Genomic DNA, 13366 nt, shown 5'->3' with positions numbered 1-13366 from the left:
AAGAAATGCTGTGCACCCACAAATTCCACCGCAACCAGCGAGCGCTGAGAACCTTCTGAGAAATCAGACCTTAGGTATCACAAGTGGAGACACCCAGAGGCCTTGTTTGAAGATTTTGGCCCAAGTGATTAGGTCAAGGTCACAGAGGAAGCCTGTGGCCAAGCTGGAAATCCCGGCACTAACTGCGCTTTGTTGAATATGGCCTAACTCAGCTATCTAACCACTGCCTGGAATACACATGAGCTTCCAAGGCTTGAAACTAGTGTAACAACCAAGTGTGAGAATTAATCATTACAGCAAAGGAAGCAGCAAGATTTGGCTGTAGTTCATAGAATCATAGAATATCAGGGTTGGAAGAGACCTCAGGAGGTATCTAGTCCAACCACCTGCTCAAAGCAGGACCAATTCCCAACTAAATCATCCCAGCCAGGGCTTTGTCAAGCTGGGCCTTAAAAAACTCTAAGGAAGGAGATTCCACCACCTCCCTAGGTAACCCATTCCAGTGCTTCACCATCTTCCTAGTGAAATAGTGTTTCCTAATATCCAACCTAGACTTCCCCTGCTGTAACTTCAGACCATTGCACCTTATTCTGTCACCTGACACTGCTGAGAACAGCCTAGTTCCACCCTCTTTGGAAGGTCCCTTCAGGTAGCTGAAGGCTGCTATCAAATCCCCCCTCACTCTTCTCTTCTGCAGACTAAACAATCCCAGTTCCCTCAGCCTCTCCTCATAAGTCATGTGTCCCAGCCCCCTAATCATTTTCGCTGCCCTCTGCTGGACTATCTCCAATTTGTCCACATGCTTTTACCCTAAATGATACAGGGGATTTCCTCATCTCTTGTGGATGCTCCATCTCTTGAAGTCTTCAAATCAAGACTGGATGCCTTGCTGGGAGATAGGCTTTAGTGAAACACAAGTTATTGGGCTCAATACAAGATGAAATTCTCTGGCCGTGCTGCTATCTATGCAGACTAGCTAATCTGATGGTCTCTTCTGGCCTTAGAAATCTCCGAATTTGTGAATCTTTGTTACTACAAGCTCAGCTCCTATTTAATTGCTGAAATAAGTGGCCAGATTTTCAGAAGAACTCTGCATGTAGAGCGCATCTTTTGAAAATGTGTCTATAAGTGTCACAGCAGGACCTGGTGGGTCCTCAGCTGTTTTGAAAATCTGGTGCCAATTGTGGGTGCTGAGCCTGTGGAAACCCAGCCCTTGTATTTGTTTGCTAAAAGAGGGCATCATCCTCTTCTCCATTTGTGCAGTGAGATTCGCAACTCTAGTCAAGCAGTCTGCGAGAACCTTTCCTCGCAGGTACTGTAAGACCACTTCTCCAGAGCATGGCTTCATCTGTGAGCATGAAGTCTGAAGAAAGTGACTGGGATGGAGTGGGGATTTTCATAATATTTTTTCTGAATATTGTGTGTGCCTCAGTTTCCCCTATGTGGTGAAGGGTTAACAAGGTAATGGGGAAAAGGGTCTTTTCTTTGCAGAAGACTCCAGGTGGGTTGATGCCTACCTGACTGGAACCTGGGCCCAGACAATGGCCTGGCAATTTATGACCTGGCGACTGGTGACTCTGGCCTGGACAGGAAGCCAGACTGTTCTGACCATTTGGAGAACAAAGAACTGAGCTGGGGTGCTATATGTGGGACACTGGGTCAGACACGTGCTGCTGGACTGGGTCTCAGGGAAGTCAGTCAGGAGCCAGATGCTGCAACTTCCTGGTTTCTGTGCTAGCAAAGGATTTTCAACGCTGTGTTCCAGACAACTAATAAACCCTTTTGGTTTTACAATGCTGGCCGAGAGCCACTGCTGACTGAGGCCTGAGACGTGAGGTGCATTGCTCCCCTTTTGGGGGTGCACAAGGCTTTCCCAGGGGCAGGAGCACAGCCAGCTATTTTGCCACCCTAGGCGGCGGAAGGTCCTGCCCCTGAAATGTCGCCCCCGACAGAGGTGGCGGAAGGTCCCACCCTCAAAATGTTGCCCCCGACAGAGGCAGCGGAAGGTCCCCCCCCGAAATACCGTCGACAACCGGGGTGGCTGAAGATCCTGCCACCGTGGTCGTCGCCCCCCAAATGTTAGTGCCCTAGGCAACTGCCTAGGTCACTAATGGGCTGCGCCAGCCCTGCCCAGGGGTCCATTCAGGTGGACTCAGTGTGGGGAGCTCATGGTGTGAAATGGCTGCTGAAAGCTCTGTGGTTAATCTCAGGAGGTGATGATGAAGCCAAGGAGGCTTACCCTACTGAGCGTGTGCCCTTCGGGGTTGTCACACTGAAGAGGGTCCTGCCAGGGATTGATTCAGAGCCCTTTGAGAGCACTGAGCCTGTGGACCCATGACCATGACCTAGCAACAATACGCAGATGCATAGCAGTTAGCTACAAAGCCAAATGCAGAGACATTTGAAAAACCTTCTTGCACTGGTCAAAGAAGACACCATCTTCCTGACACTAATCAACCTCCAACTCAATGGATTTGCAACAATATGAATCAGGAAAATAAAACCACTGAACAATTATGGTGCAGAAAGTCACCTTAAATTAGTTTGCAATGGATCCGAGCAGTCTGACAAACTCACAGCTGCTCTCAGCACTCAGCAGCAGCCTGCGAAACCTTTGTCTGATTCCTGACAGAGACCTCGTGTCTGAAAAGGTTTGATTAGCAGCAGGAGAGATGCACTGCAAACTTCTCGGCTCTGAGGAATCTGTGCAGAAATGGACAAGGACAATCGCTCAAACATCAGCCTGTCTGGTGGTCTCAGCGAAGAGCCCAGGGACGGAAAGGTCATGGAGAAGAACAGCAATCACACTTAGCACTTTGAGGGTCAGCTCCCAGTTTCTCTGCATTGCTTAGCTGGCACAAAGCAGCTGGAAACTAGCTTTAGCTACCCAGCTCAGAATTCTTCCAGAGCAGGAAGCTCATAGCAGGTACCAACCTGGGCATGGGTTAGGCTAGGAGCGGGCACACTATCTGCTGGGAGGGGCACAGCTCCATCCCATCAATTCTCAGCCAGCATGTGCTCCCTTAAGGCCCATATGAAGTTGGAGTAACTTAGAGCAGCCCCAGCTATAACTGAGCACCTCCCCTCCCCCAGCTGCCTTATGTAGTGGAGAGTATCTGGCCCACATGGAGATTTTCAAAGATAGATTTCAGTTGGAGGAATCTGATTTCCTTTTAAATACTGGGAAACCAAGGCACGGATCGCATCATCTCTCTTTAGTTGGTTTAAGCAGCGTTCCTTCCAAGGTAGGTTTTAAGGACATTGCAGGTACAAGCTCAGACTGACACAGCTCAGCGTTATTTGCTCTGCTAATAAATAAATCTCAGTCTGTCTGTCTGACTCCCTTCATCAGGAATGTACACACCCACGGCAAATCTCTTTCCTCCATTAGTGCCACCGGTAATGTGTAACATTAACCAGGAAGGAAACTAGTGTGCCAGAGTTCTTGGACCTCCCCGGAGACTGGCCACTTCAGACATTACACTCCTGATGGGACATCAATGGACAAAAAGGATGCATAAGAAATACAGGTTTGGCAGTTTGATGCTTGATGTATGAGGCTGTCTGTGGCTAACTAACAGGTGGGCTCACACCATGACAAAGCCCTCGTTGATTACAAGTGAAAATGTTGCGACACTGGGATTGTGATGTTCTGAGTAAGAATGGAGAGAATCCCAGGTAACCGTAAATAGATAGCTGGTCGCAGCAGGGGTGGATTGGCTGTGCTACACTGTTTCTCTGAGCTGTACTGTGTCTTTGAGAGCTATCACTCAAGTTGCAAGATGTAGTGACACATCTCCACAGCAACTGGCTTGAAAGGGCTGCATGGGGGGCTGATTGCTTCAGAATGTATGTACAGGAAACCAGCTTGTTGAGAGCGACCAGGATTTTTTCCTGGTTTGTGCCAAATATATGCATTAAAAACCCCACAACCCAAAAACAACAAAAAATCCAGCCAATCCCACCCAATGCCTCAATGGTGGGGATGAAAGCCCTTTATTATCGGCTACCTCGGGTGGATAATCCTTCAGAAAGAGCCATCTTGTAGCTTTCCAGGGCTCCATTCTGCACTGTCTTTAGAAAATTACAGTTATCTGAAAGAGGATGCCAGCGAAACTATTCCAAATGAACAAGGCATGGGCTGCTGCCATTTGTGATAATCCTCTGCCAGCGGAGAGCGCAAACAATCAGCCTTGCAGATAGTGAGGCAGACAATTACCCTTTTGGCAAAATGCCCCTCCTTCCCTAAACCAGAGGGGAAAGCTGAAGCATTAAGATTTGAAACCTGGTGCAGAATCCAAGGAGCTGGCTTAAAACATCTCTTTTTGTTGGGCATAAGGGAGATGGGAAAGCATGTTGAGATCAACTTCTCCCAGGATTCCTACCTTTTGCGAACATTTCCTGGGTGTGATCTGGCAAAAGGATGAGTCAGGAAATAGGATTAACTTTGTTCGAGCTGAATTTGCAGAACTAATTGGAGTTAAAATGAGGAGGTTTTTACTTTGAGTGTGCAAAAACACTGGTCTGCAGCCACATTAGCCACACTGAAGGGACTAATGCCACTTTCAGTAACATATATGGTTAAGGCTGCACAAGTGTCTCCATTCTCATGGGTTATTTTCCAGCCACTTATAACTTTTTGCCTTTTATTTGGGATGTAATTTGGCAGGTTGGTTCTCAGTGCAGAAGTGAACGTTTTTGCAAAAGAACGAGCCAAAACAATGTAGCTATTTGGAAAAACAAAGAGAGTCCAAACAAAGACACTCTTCCAATTATTGTTTTCCTAACTTTTTTTTTTAATAGTTGTAGCACCTTACTGGGACATGGTACAGACCTGATATTTGGCAGGGAGACGGTCCCTGGGCTTCAGATGTGCCTGACGGTGATGTGGTGATAATTGGCTGTGATTTGTCAAAGGTATACGTGTATAAATACATGAACTTGTGTTCACCCCTACTGGATTATGTCATTCAATCTCCTATTGGTTTGCTATATTCTATTGCTTCCGTGTGGGCATGTGTAGTTTAGGAGAGTCATAGGCAGTACCGTGTCTTTGTCTATATTATTGGAACTGTGCAAGGGAGGAGATCTATGTATGGTAGGAGACAGGGCTGCCTTCTCTATGCTATAGAAAGGTGCACAGATTGAGGTAAGGACTTCTTATAGATAGCAGATTTTACATAGTCCAGAGCTTTCTTACTGCTGCCAACTCATGTTTGTACAGGGTAATAAGCCTCGTGGATGTGGGGAAAGTGGTAGGTGTGATATATTTTGACTTTAGTAAGATTTTGATACTGTCTCGCATGACCTTCTTAGAAACAAACTAGGGAAATACAACCTAGATGGTGCTGCAATAAGGTTAACGCAAAACTGGTTGGAAAACAGTTCCCAGAGAATAGTTATGAGTGGTTCCCAGTCAAGCTGGAAGGACATAATGAGTGGGGTCCCGCAAGGTCATCGGGATCAATCTTGGGTGCAAAAGGTGAAGCTCTATGGCACTTGTGCTCTGACATCACACTGGTGCCCACTCAAAGCCTGGTGAGTACAGTGTAGCACCATTGAAAACCTCTCACAGTTCTAGTCTATTCTATACAGGTTCTTATCCTGCTCACATCACTGTGGTATCTGAGTGCCTTCCAGTCGTCCACTAAGTGATGTGACTAACATCTCCCAAGTGTAGTTTGGTCTTTTTCTCATCCTCTCCCCCGTGGGAAAATTGTGCGCGCAGTGGGAGGGTTGTTTTAGTCAGGTATTTTTTTGGTGTTAATTATACATGCTGCTCGGTGTTTGTAAGAGAAGGCAGGCCGAACAACTGCGCCTTGCACTTGGAGCAAAAGGTTGGGAGTTTTGCAATAGTCCTTAGTTGCTGAGTGAGTTAGTTCCACAGTTTTGGACCAGCCCATGAGAAAGTTCTGTCTCCTGCATGGATGAAACCTTTATGGTGTAGAAACATTTCCCACCCATCAGTGATTGTGGTATCACCAAAACATTTATGTTGTGTCTTCTAGGTGTCTGTGCCTGTGTCTTCTAGGTGTCTAGGTGCCTTCAGCCTGTGTGTTTTGTGGGGCAAGTTTAAATATGCATCAGGTTTAAAACAAATAAAAGGAAGTATTTATTCACACAACACACAGTCAACCTGTGGAACTTTTTGCCACAGGATGTTGTGAAGGCCAAGACTATAACAGGGTTCAAAAAACAGCTAGATAAATTCATGGAGAATAGGTCCATCAATGGCTATTAGCCAAGGCAGGGATGGTGTCCCTAGCCTCTGTGTGCCAGACATTGGGAATGGGTGACAGGGGATGGATCACTTGATGATTCCCTGTTCTGTTAATTCCCTCTGGGGCACCTGGCATTGGCCACTGTCGGAAGACAGGATACTGGGCTAGATGGACCTTTGGTCTGACCCAGTATGGCTGCTCTTATGTTCTTATGGGACTGTCTTTCTCTGGTGTGTACAGTGCTGAGCAGACTGGAGTTATCAGGAGACCCCAAGCGAAATTCAGTGGGAGTTGAAAGCCTAACTCCCTTGGCCTCTTTGGAAAATCCCAACGTAACGCAATAAATAATAAGAGTTTTGAGTGCACAAAGGATGCTGTTTCATCGCAGCTTTGCTACAAGGTCTGGAACAAGTTGTAATTTTCACTTGCACATTAGAGGTAGGGACATGTCTCTCGAGATGTTCAGAGGCAGCAGGAGAAAGAAAGAGAATTTAAAGAAAAAGTGATATATATATATTTTAACATCAGGAAAAGCTTGTTTACTATTCTGGGATAAGATACTCTTTAAAATTTCTTATAGGTACAAACCAGCTTATAGATTAGTAGATCCTTAAGGCCAGAAGAGACCACCATGATCCTCTATTGTTTTGTTTGTTCTCATTTGTATTACCAGAGCACCTAGAATCATAGAATCATAGAATATCAGGGTTGGAAGGGACCTCAGGATGTATCTAGTCCAACCCCCTGCTCGAAGCAGGACCAATCCTCAACTAAATCATCCCAGCCAGGGCTTTGTCAAGAAGCCCTAATCATGGACCAGAATCCCATTGTGCTAGGTGCTGTACAAACATACAACAAAAAAGCAGTGCCTGCCCCAAAGCGCCAACAATCTAAGTATAAGAAAAGAGACAACAGATGGATATAGACCAATGAGGAAGCACAAGGACACAATGAGATAGTATTGGACAGCATGACAGGCTGTGGTCTCAGCTCACCAACAGCCTAATGGTTATTGAGTTTTCAATCGCCATCCTGGCAAAAGAAAGTTTTAAGGAGGGATTTGAAGGTGCATGTGACAGAGTGTACAAAGCTTGCACCAGTATGAAAGGGGTTAAAGAACTCTTTTGGGTTACTGTGGCTCCACCTCTCCCCATCTGCCAGTTGTGCCAGGACTGAGGGAGTTAAAAGGAAAGAACTGCACTCAGATGGGGGTAACCCTGGGAAGGGAGTGGGCTGCGGAGCTCCTCAGCTCCTGCAGAGAAGCTGGCAGCCAAGAAAGCCCTTGCCAAAAGGAGAAAACGGATCCTCTAGGCTAAGGGGGAAAAAAGACTGAGTCTTGTACTGGCGACCCAGTGAACTCTGGGGTGGACTGTGATCTCGCCAAGGTCAATATCCTCCTGGAGGCTGCCACCAAGTTTTCTTTCTTTCTTATCATTTATGCTTTTATTTAACCTCCTTTGGTGTCTGTGAACTGATTGTTTCTTTCTCTTGGGATGCTGAAAAGGAAAAAAACAATCAGAAGGCCTCGGCTAGTGGGCTGAGCACCAATCTCATTAAGTTCACCTACCCTGCAGAGCCTGTGGGTGTGGGGGCAGTTGGACCTGCAGGCTTGTGCTGCCCATGCAGCTCCTGAAGGGGGCGCTCTGCCAAGGCTAGATTAATGGCAGTGGACAAGGTGTGAGTTTTGCGGATGTTTCTAGGGAGCATCTCCCAGCCATGAAGGGCAGCAGGGGATAACACACAAGCTTTAATGAACAGGCAACATGAGCTGATCAGAAGTGGAAGTCAACCTTTCAGTGCCGCATGAGATGATAGGCAGCGTGGCAATAGGTCGTGAAGGGCCTTGACAGTGAAGAGAAATAACTTATGTTTGATACAATAGAGACGAGGGAGCCAGTGGAGGGCTGCAAAGAGAGAGGGCTACATGATCAAAGACATCTCGTTTGATCTCCTGCATAGTGAACGTCACCCAATTTGCTAATTCCACACTGGAAACGTTCTGAGACATACGATCCAATTTAAAGCATTTTTTATCTAGCAACAGCTGATATTTCCTTGCCAGTTTAATCAAACTGCAGTGAGCAAAATGTTAATTTTGATCTGATTAACATTTTTTCCACATCAGATTTGTTAGCAGGTTTAGGCTTTACTTATTAAACAGTAATGGGCACAGAACTGCCTGCAATATCACAGACCGACAGGTGAACTCTTCAGCAAACGCAGCTTGTGAACAAACAGTCGTGAATACTGCAAAAGGCCTCAGACAAAACTTCATTAGCAAGTAAGTTTTGGGAGGAAGAAGAAAGCTATTTAAATTCAGGAGTTTGGATTCAGCCAAACTGTGCTGGGCTGAAATCCAGCTTCTTGTTCCAATATTTGATGGCACTACACAGTGCTGAGCAAGGGTGTAATTAAAAAAGAATCAAGACAATTAAAACAAAGGAAGAGCTCCCTTCTGTGTTTACAGAGGCAGGTGATCAGGATATTTTTAAAGATGTTCTTTGGATTGGCAGAGAGAGAGAGAGAGAGATTCGCTCCGGAGAACGCCTTGCTGTGATTTTTAATTTTTTGTCATCACTCTCATTTCTTTCACTGTTCCTTTGTTGTTAACGATGAAAAAGACTCTGATTGGCAAGGGAAGGTGATCAGAACAGAGACAGCTAGCCAGGCCACATTTAAAGGAAAACTCCAGTGTAACATAAAAGATCGTCTAAACCCTGCATCTAATTAGAAGAGGAGAAAATTCCTGAGATTGATTTAAAAGAAAAAAAATTAACAAGTATAATGGTCGAGGGCCAGATTGTGCTGTCTTTGCAGATGGGCTACTTATGAAGAAAGGTCTCAACCCTGCAATTATGATAATCCTTAGCTCTTACACAATGTTTTTCATCAGATCATCTCAAAGAGCTTTACAAGGAGGTCTGCGTCAGACACATGGGGAAACTGAGGAACAGAGAGGGAAATGACTTGCCCTTGGTCATCAAAGAGGGTAGTGGGAGAACCAGGAACACCACCCAGCTCTCCTGAGTCCCTGTCCAGTGCTCTGTCCAGTAGGCCATGCTGCCTCCCGTGAGCTTCATGCCGTGGCAGTCAGTAAGGTTCTGCGTAGGAGGCAGACAGTTGCCTGCATGGAGCTTCACTGCAGGAGTGGTACCCAAGGTACTCCCACAAGGTGAGGAAGGGTAGCAGAATTTTTTCCTGAATAAGAAGCTGCTGTCTTGAGGTATGCTGGCACACTGCAAAGCAAGAAATACATTGGAATGCATAAGAACGTAGGAATATAACATAAGAATGGCCGTACTGGGTCAGACCAAAGGTCCATCTAGCCCAGTATCCTGTCTGCTGACAGTGGCCAATGCCAGGTACCACTGAGGGAGTGAACCTAACAGGTGATGATCAAGTGATCTCTCTCCTGCCATCCAACTCCTTCCTCTGACAAACAGAGGCTAGGGACACCATTCCTTACCCATCCTGGCTAATAGCCATTAATGGACTTAACCTCCGTGAATTTATCCAGTTCTCTTTTAAACCCTGTTATAGTCCTAGCCTTCACAACCTCCTCAGGCAAGGAGTTCCACAGGTTGACAGTGTGCTGTGTGAAGAAGAACTTCCTTTTATTTGTTTTAAACCTGCTGCCCATTAATGCCTGAGAAAAAGCAGAGATTTCAAACCGGCATGTCAAGGTCTGATTCTGTTTAATCTTAACAATTAAATTAATCTCATGTGGACTAAAACTAGCCTTACGAGACTGCAGGAAAAGAGAGTCTTCCCGTGCAGACTAATTAATAGATTCATGGGTTTTAAGGTCAGGAGAGAACATTCATAGAATCATAGAATTTCAGGGTTGGAAGGGACCTCAGGAGGTCATCTAGTCCAACCCCCTGCTCAAAGCAGGACCAATTCCCAACTAAATCATCTCGGCCAGGGCTTTATCAAGCGTGACCTTAAAAAACATCTAAGGAAGGAGATTCTACCACCTCCCTAGGTAACCCATTCTAGTGTTTCACCACTCTCTGAGTGAAAAAGTTTTTCCTAATATCCAACCTAAACCTCCCTCACTGCAGCTTGAGACCATTGCTCCTTGTTCTGTCATCAGGTACCACTGAGAACAGTCTAGAGCCATCCTCTTTGGAACCCCCTTTCAGGTAACTGAAAGCAGCTATCAAATCACCGCTCATTCTTCTCTTCTGCAGACTAAACAATCCCAGTTCCCTCAGTCTTTCCTCATAAGTCATGTGCTCCAGCCCCCTAATCATTTTTGTTGCCCTCCGCTGGACTCTTTCCAATTTTTCCACATCCTTCTTGTAGTCTGGGGCCCAAAACTGGACACAGTACTCCAATGAGGCCTTACCAATGTTGAATAGAGGGGAATGATCACATCCCTCGATCTGCTGGCAGTGCTCCTACTTATACAGCCCAAAATGCTGTTAGCCTTCTTGGCAACGAGGGCACACTGTTGACTCATATGCAGCTTCTGGTCCACTGTAATCCCTAGCTCCTTTTCTGCAGAACTGCTGCCTAGCCACTCGGTCCCTAGTCTGTAACAGTGCATGGGATTCTTCTGTCCTAAGTGCAGGACTCTGCACTTGTCCTTGTTGAACCTCATCAGGTTTCTTTTGGCCCAGTCCTCTAATTTGTCTAGGTCCTTCTGTATCCTATCCCTACCCTCCAGCATATCCACCACTTCTCCCGGTTTAGTGTCATCTGCAAACTTGCTGAAAGTGCAATCCACACCTTCCTCCAGATCATTAATGAAGATATTGAACAAAACCGGCCCCAGGATCGACCCCTGGGGCACTCCACTTGAAACCGACTGCCAACTAGACATGGAGCCATTGATCACTACCCGCTGAGTCTGACAATCTAGCCCGCTTTCTATCCATCTTATAGTCCAATCATCTAGCCCATACTTCTTTAACTTGCTGGCAAGAATACTGTGGGAGACCATTTCAAAAGCTTTGCTAAAGTCAAGGAATAACACTTCCATTGCTTTCCCCTCATTCGTTGACTCAGTTATCTCCTCATAGAAGTCAATTAGGTTAGTTAGGCATGACTTGCTCTTGGTGAATTCATGCTGACTGTTCCTGATCACTTTTCTCTCCTCTAAGTACTTCAGAATTGATTCCTTGAGGTCCTGCTCCATGATTTTTCCACAGACTGTGGTGAGGCTGACTGGCCTGTAGTTCCCCTAATCCTCCTTCTTCCCCTTTTTAAAGATGGGCACTACAGTAGCCTTTTTCCAGTCATCCAGGACCTCCCCCGTTCACCATGAGTTTTCAAAGATAATGGCCAATGGCTCTTCAATCACATCCGCCAACTCCTTTAGCACCCTCGGATGCAGCACATCCGGCCCCATGGACTTGTGCTCTTCCAGTTTTTCTAAATAGTCCTGAACCTTTTCTTTCTCCACAGAGGGCTGGTCACCTTCTCCCAGTACTGTGCTTCCCAGTGCAGCAGTCTGGGAACTGACCTTGTTTGTGAAGACAGAGGCAAAAAAAGCATTGAGTACATTAGCTTTTTCCACATCCTCTGTCACTAGGTTTCCTTCCCCATTCAGTCAGGGGCCCACACTTTCCTTGACTTTCTTCTTGTTGCTAACATACTTGAAGAAACGTTTCTTGTGACTCCTAACATCTCTTGCTAGCTGTAACTCCAAGTGTGATTTGGCCTTCCTGATTTCACTCCTGCATGCTTGAGCAATATTTTTATACTCCTCCCTGGTCTTTTGTCCAATCTTCCACTTCTTGTAAGCTTCTTTTTTGCTTTTAAGATCAGCAAGGATTTCACTGTTAAGCCAAGCTGGTTGCCTGCCATATTTACTATTCTTCCTACACATCGGGATGTTTGTTTTCCTGCAACATCAATAAGGATTCTTTAAAATACAGCCAGCTCTCCTGGACTCTTTTTCCCCTCATGTTATTTTCCCAGGGGATTCTGCCCATCAGCTCCCTGAGGGAGTCAAAGTCTGCTTTTCTGAAGCAGAAACATTATATCATCTAGTCTCCTACATATCACAAGTCATTAAATTTCACCCAATTGCCCCTGTATTGAGCCCTGTAATGTGGGTTTGGCTAAAGTACCTTCCAGAAAGACATCCAGTTTTGCTCTGAAGACATGAAGAGATGGAGAACCCACCATGTGCCTGGGCAGTTTGTTGCGGTGGTTGATCACCCTCACTCTTAACAAATTGCCCCTTATTTCTAATTTGAATTTGTCTGGCTTTAACTTTCATTCTTTTTCTGCCTTTCTCTGCTAGATGAGCCTCTAAGTGCCTTGTACTTTCTCCTGTGAGTGTATTTATACATCTGTTTAATCTGATAAACTCGTTAAGTGAAGTCATTTTTTCCAGCTCTCACATATTTTCTGTGGCTCTTTCCTGCACCCGCATGAGATGATGAGGTGTGTCTTGGTTTATTTCCCAACAGCAGGTCAAATGTCAATCAAATGGCTTCATTCCTGAAGAGAGACACTGGAACCAGACAGAATGATATAGTGAATCAGTGACAAGTATTGCTAATCCAGCCTCGTGTGTTCTGAGATGGCTCAAGAATAAATCTTTCAAAGGTCTGGGATAAGATTGTGCATTTGAATGGCAGTTGACCATGGATGCTTATATACTGGAAGTGGAAGGGGGTGAGTTGTGGCAGTAAAGAGTCTGAAGGTGTATTTGGATATTACAACATTTGGGTCGTAAATCACATGAATTGGGTTTGGTTGCGTTATATGCTAATGATGCTTGAATCTGAAGTTTCCTCACTTCATAGTATTTGTTTTGTACAGAAATATACTTTTGCAACCTCAACTATAAATTAATGTGATCAGAATTTTAATATACATGGACATTAGTATTTATTAATTGTAATTAGTCACTTTACTTGGTGCTATTATTTTAACTAATTTGCTCACTATCTGTGACAATGTGATTAGTTGCCTGCTAAACTTCCAAGACCTCTACGGAGATTCCATATGCAAAGGTTGGGTAGAAAAAGCATATACTTGATTGTTATGCTAGGGAGCACTTTAAGCATGTAAGATGTTATTATTCTATGTTACCATGTATATTACTGACACCACGACTTCCTGCCTCTAGCTCCACAACTCCAGTGGTCCTGCTGCGGAGGAGAATCTGGATTCCTTAAGCCTTC

The 13366-nt window shown here is 45.4% G+C and overlaps 1 long non-coding RNA gene across 1 annotated transcript in view; it reads right to left on the bottom strand.

The window, feature by feature from the left end:
* Window positions 1-421: 421 nt before the first annotated feature.
* LOC127030535 (uncharacterized) overlaps window positions 422-13366 on the bottom strand; it is a 313103-nt gene continuing 300158 nt past the window's right edge. The window contains exon 3 of the long non-coding RNA XR_007768407.1: window positions 422-457. This is a non-coding gene — a long non-coding RNA (uncharacterized LOC127030535). The remainder of the gene's footprint in view (window positions 458-13366) is intronic.

This window comes from Gopherus flavomarginatus, chromosome 10 (assembly GCF_025201925.1).
Source record: "Gopherus flavomarginatus isolate rGopFla2 chromosome 10, rGopFla2.mat.asm, whole genome shotgun sequence".
NCBI lineage: Eukaryota > Metazoa > Chordata > Testudines > Testudinidae > Gopherus > Gopherus flavomarginatus.
This window is presented reverse-complemented; position numbering and strand designations above follow the sequence as displayed.